Source organism: Centropristis striata, chromosome 13 (assembly GCF_030273125.1).
Source record: "Centropristis striata isolate RG_2023a ecotype Rhode Island chromosome 13, C.striata_1.0, whole genome shotgun sequence".
Lineage (NCBI taxonomy): Eukaryota > Metazoa > Chordata > Actinopteri > Perciformes > Serranidae > Centropristis > Centropristis striata.
In genome coordinates this window covers 24,983,728-24,989,727 of record NC_081529.1, presented here as the reverse complement: position 1 = coordinate 24,989,727, position 6,000 = coordinate 24,983,728, and positions in this window count along the sequence as shown.

The window sequence follows — 6,000 nt, the reverse complement described above, 5'->3', positions numbered from 1 at the left end:
TGTAGTCTGGCGAGGAGCTGAATGTTGTGTTTATCTTTTGCGTGTTAGCTGAATGATCAAATCTTTTCATAAGTTTGAGTAGGAGTACTGTGGGATTTCTGCTTTTGGGGTTTTATTTGAAACTGAGCTTCTAATGTGGCCTGCAGGCACATATATAAATGATTCCATAAGAAGCTCTGTGTCTGTTCAACACAGCTGCTCTGTAAATATAAAGAACGGTCCAAGGTCAGAGTTTATCTGACAACCCCAAACTAAGGATTTAGTATAGGAACTGACCCCTAAAGCGACCCCTCACCAAAGACTCAGACAGGATTTCCTCCCCTCTGTGTCCACCATTGAACTTAACCCTCATCCTGCCGTGCCACCACCCCCTCTACCACCAGCCCACTGTGTTTAGGTCCAGCAGAGATTTAGGCTAAGGGGTTAGCGAACAGAGGACTGCTGTTTGACGGCTGTTGGCCCATGTAATGGGATAGGACTGCTGTGGAGCCCTTTAACTACTCCACCACTTGACCTGAAGTTCCCACTGTGAAATATCCAGCTGTGCATGTGGATCGTTTGTGACAGACTGGCTTGATATGTGGAAAATGGGATGAAATGATGGTGGAAGATTCATTAAATCATATGAATGATAAAGAAATTGGAAAGATCTGCTTTCAACTGCGCACACACCCTGCCACAGAGCCAGACTCTTGTTACAGGCTTAATAAAAGGAGAGACAGTGGGATTGTAAGGCACGCAGCTGAGTTCCTCATTGATAACCATGTCCACTACCTTTTGTCTTTGTGTCCTACCGTGCTGCAGGAACACCGTTTACCAGTATCAGGGAGGTGCTGTGCTGGGCACATCTGTTCCTGGGGACTGTATGGCACACAGGCTTGTGTCAAGGAAAGGCCAGGCTGGAGAAAACATTCCCAGCTTCAACTTCTGGCCCTCTCGCCCCAGTTAACCCCTCGCATTCCCTCTTCCCCTCCTTGCCTGGCTTCATTACAATAAGCCTTAACGCTCCAAACTCCTGCACACTGGCTCAGCCTGTCAACACATAAACTGCCTGCAGAACTTGTGCAATGGATGAATAATTGTGTTGCAAGAAGGCTTCTCGGGTTTTAAGAGAATGAGTGATATTCTATACCTGAGGCATCTGTCTTGGATACCATTAGACCATGGATCCATTATTGACTGCACAGCACCTAAATATTTTTCTACTACAGTGTGTAAAAAACACAAGGAGTGACATAGACCTTGTGTGGGCAGCAACCTGCAACTGTCAAAGAAACCAACACCTGTTCATAACTAAAGACAGAACAAACAAACTCCTGACTTTGATCCAGTAAACGAGTGTTCGTATCCCATGCGCAACCAAGAGTCAATTTCGTTATTCAAGGTTAACCTGTTAATCAACTTCTGCACTTAGATATAAGTATCATATCATATTCTACATCATGTTCTATATCACCTACTTAACTGGTTACTATTCTGAGTCCCGCCAGCGGGCTAGCGTATTGATACGCCACATTTTTTTTCCTGAAGGGCGTAGCGGGTTCAATTTTAGGAGTATAAATATGACATCATATGAAACTAAAATATCTAAGGAACCCATAGAGCCCAAGCATTTTAGGATACCATGTCCGGAAGTTGTTGAAAAAACGCTGCAAAGCTAGTCTATTTTGACGATTTTCAAAGTGGTCATGTGACTTCTGATGTCATGCATGAAAATAGGTTCTCTCTGTTCCCCACAAGTCTCCTCTTTACATACACACTTTATGCTGATAACATAGAGTTTAAGGCAAAAAGCACATAGTTTTTCTCATGTAGTACTAATTTGCCATTTCCGACTTTGAATATTTGTGCATACTGAGGTCCCTAAACAGGCTTTAAATTACATAAACTGGGTATCACTGGAAAGCTGAAGCTCTTGTGGATTCAATGAGTCACTGTATAAAATGAGCTGCTGTGACCTCTAGGATAATAACAGCCTCATGAAACTTTACAACCATAAACTAGATACCTAGAGCATTCAGAGGGTGTGCAGCTTTCCTAGGTTTATTGACAATAAGGGGGTTTCTCAGCAGCTTGTAGAACAGAAGTGCTCATAATCCAATCGCTGAAAATACAGAAATCCCAAAAATGACCAAAGTTTTTGAACCCAAATCTCAGCATGGATTCTTCCTTGCTGTTCCAAAGGTTTTGATATATTGATGTGATATTCTGGAGGTTATATCTGACCATTTTTATCCATTCTCGATATGAATAAAATTGCAATATTGAGCACCAAATGTGTGTAGCAAATAATATCAACCCAAAAATTGCTGCAACAATTTATGGGACATAGTTGAACGTGGACTGGACTTTAGAAAGCGTACCCTACTGTTATGACCCTTTATTCACCATAATAGGCTTCCATAAATAATTAATTCTTTAAGTAATTTTAATGAGATATTTTTGACCAGAACAATTTGACACACAGTGCTGAGTGTGCATCATAAACTGCATCTTAAATTAATCTTCAGGTTCAAAGCTTTCAGATGATGTTCACAACTTATATGTGGCATTTATTGTTGACCTGCTATCTCCCCCTAAACATCCACTGCCCACAACCAACAAAAAAGTCTTTGAATAATAATACGTTTTTTAAATCTGTCCAGTATTTATGTACGGAAGTAGTTGTTTTTAACACTTACCTTTATCTTTTTTTATTTCCTAACCAAGTAGTTTTGTTGCCTAAACGTAAGTGTTTCCTGCGAGCACAGAAGTTTATTTTGAAAAGCCACTATGCATGTAATGAGCGGAAATGGACAAACCGTCCCAGACACATCCATAATTGACACATGAGCTGTAGATATATATAATGTGTAAGAATATGCTGCCATGTCGTTGTTCATGACATAATTACGTACCAATGTAGTTATGTACATAAGTTAAAATAACTCAACATTTACTTTTTGTTTCACATGGCACAAAGAGTTATCTCCTGGGTCATCATGCATCCACCCTGACCTCCTCCTCATGTGGACTTGCTCTTTATACTACAACACTTTCTCCTTTGCTATAGTCATAATTTCTACGGTCATTTGAGGCCGAGGCCACTAGAGCTGCTTGCACAGATGGTGATATGGTCATATTATCACCCTTTAAAAAGACTTAGGCCTGCAAGCTTTTAGATATGCCAGGAACATCATTCATGCTTCCTATTAAATTAATTTTGTTACATCATTCAATTTTCATAGCTCTGCACTACAATTTATCTAATACTGGAATTTTTAAAAAAGCAGGCATTCCTCAGCATGGGGAAAATGAAAATAAGAGCAGTCACAATACCAAAAGCCTTGTTATCTGTAACCGTCATCAACAGCAAAGTGAGGCGGAGTTGTACTGGAATCAGAGAGGCAGAGAGAAAGATGAGGGATTGATAGCGTTGGAAAATCAACCAGAGCAGATAAAAAGGCCAGGAGAACTGAGACAAAAACTTAGAGGAGACACAACAACTGACAGTGCAAACCAACAGCAGAGATATGCCCACATGTTGTCTGGTATTTCACATCAAAGTGGATTTTTTTTTGTTGATTGGGTTTCCCAACACAATAGTGCTCAATACCTCCTCTTATTTCCAAGAATTCATAAAAGGTAGTGAACAATTAAGTGAATTCTTCTTTATGCCGGAAACTCTCCCCGATTTTTATTGAAATGTGGTGTACCATCACATACTTTAGGCAGTCCAACTTAGAATAATTTACAATTAACTTGTGGTTTTGGGGGGATGGTTAATGGTTGTGGTACTGTAGGTTTAAAAGTCGAGTGTTAGTGCGAGGGATAGGATCACTTATTGACAGTTAGGGAGGCCGGGCAGAGAGCCAAAGTCCTTCAGCTATTTTTAGGATGCTGACTGTGTGAAAGTACACTGAATGCAGAATTGATGACACATTGCCAAAATCTGAACCTGTGCCGGATTAGTGGTGTCTGTGTGCACTTGCAGTTAAACATGTGCATGAGTGCTCTTTTGGACAGAAGCACATGCATCCAGAGCTAAAACTGAGTGTGTGTGTCTGTGCAAATTAATGGTAGTTTGTTTACTGGTGGTCACTATGGAGAGCTACTGAAACATGGACATGTCAAAAGGATTTGTAGAATCATTGGAAATGGTCTGCTATTTGTGAGGGAGTCTAGTCCTGCTCGGTCTCGCTCTTGTTTCCTGTGTTTAGATATCAGCCTTGAGAGTGGCTCTTAGAAGTACAAGCAGTATAATTACTGAATATGGAAAAAGTGCCCACTGCTTTACCTCAGTCTGGGCAGCAGCCCTTCACAAAGCAACTGAGTTAACTTCTCTTCCTTTGGTCCAATTTGCAAGTATGTATCTGAGTGTCTTTACACGAAAACCCACCCTAAAACATAATTGCACACCCGTATGATCTTCCACACTTGAAACATTATTGTGCAAAGGAATTCTTCATGCAAGAATTAAGAAAACCACCAGTGATGATGAATGGGAAGCTAATCTTCGTGGTTAATTACTTATCTTGTTTGAGTTTGTTTTAGTTCAAAAAAAGATCCGGTGTTTATATCGGCAGGAAATCATCAAACATAATGTGACACTGCACACAATGGACGGCTGCTATAATAGGTTGGCTTGCGAGACTATACAGCAGATGGAGCTTTTAAAGTATTTTTACTTTTATAGTTTAAAATAGAGAGATCAGATAGATAAAGGGCCATGAGGGTAATATGCAACAAAGATTTAGGCCTGTTTTAAATTGTAACCAGGACTTTAATATAAGTGAATATTGTGCACTTAATGTTCCAATAGTTTTGTCATCAAGATAAAACAAACTGGGGGCGTCCCGGTGGCTCACACTGGTAGAGCACTTACCACATGGCCGTGTGCTTGCTGCAGCGGACCCGGGTTCAAATCCGGCCTGAGGTCCCTTTGCTGCATGTCTTCCCCTCTGTCTCCCCCTTTCTATCCGTCTCTATCAAATAAAGCATTAAAAATGCCAAAAAAAATAATCTTAAAAAAAGATAAAACAAACTTTATTTTTTAACTCTTGCTGCCACAGCTGCAACTACATGTTTTTCTTCTTTTTTTATCTTCAGTTAGACAAAAAAAAAATCTACATTCCACCCTCTAGATAAGTCAGTGACTTGATCTCAGATAACCACGTCAGTCATGCAGACACATGCATGCTAAAAAGTGTGTTTCTGCACGACTCCACGCTCCAGGTCAACATCACATCACATCACATAAAAAGCTTGCCAGCAAAGTAAGTTTAATCTGTGTGTGTTTAGGAAAATGTATGCTGCTATATACACTGTGTATGTGTGTGTGTGTGTCTGCGTGCTGTCTCATGTTTCCTTTAGGACTTGATCCAGGCTGTTGCTAGGTGCCGTGACCTCCAAGAGCAACGTTCATGGATGCAGAGGGTGAACCCTGCAAGAGTAGGGGCTGTATTTTATTTCTGCACCCTCCCCCCACCTCAAACACACATCCTCACTCACACACATATACTGTATACCACAAACTCCCTATGGGCTTTGCTTGTGGCTAGGCTTGTTCATCAGTGGTCATCATCAGGTGCTCCTATCACTGCTAATGATCTTTTTTTTAAACAGGGGAAGCAGAGGATTTTACGAGGTCTTTTTCATATGACATCACTGCAAATTGGTCTTGAACACTTCCTACGCTACAACTGTTAGAAGAAATAGCCCTCCATTAGCTGCATCCATCGCTGCCCTCCAGATGCCCCAACCCCCACCCCACCTGCAGGCTGTGAATGGAGTGGGGCCCAGCATGGAGAGGACAAGCCGTTCTGTTGCATTGCTGCCAAAGGTACTTTACTGGAGCTCTACTCCGAGGAACTGAACTAGGGAGGGGAAGGACACAGTTTGCTAGTCTGGCCAGATATCTCAGTGTGTGTGTGCATAACACAGTACACTGCATAAATGGGTCAGCAGATCCTCTAAGATATTACTGACATTAACATTCATCCATTGCAACTTAAGACCTGC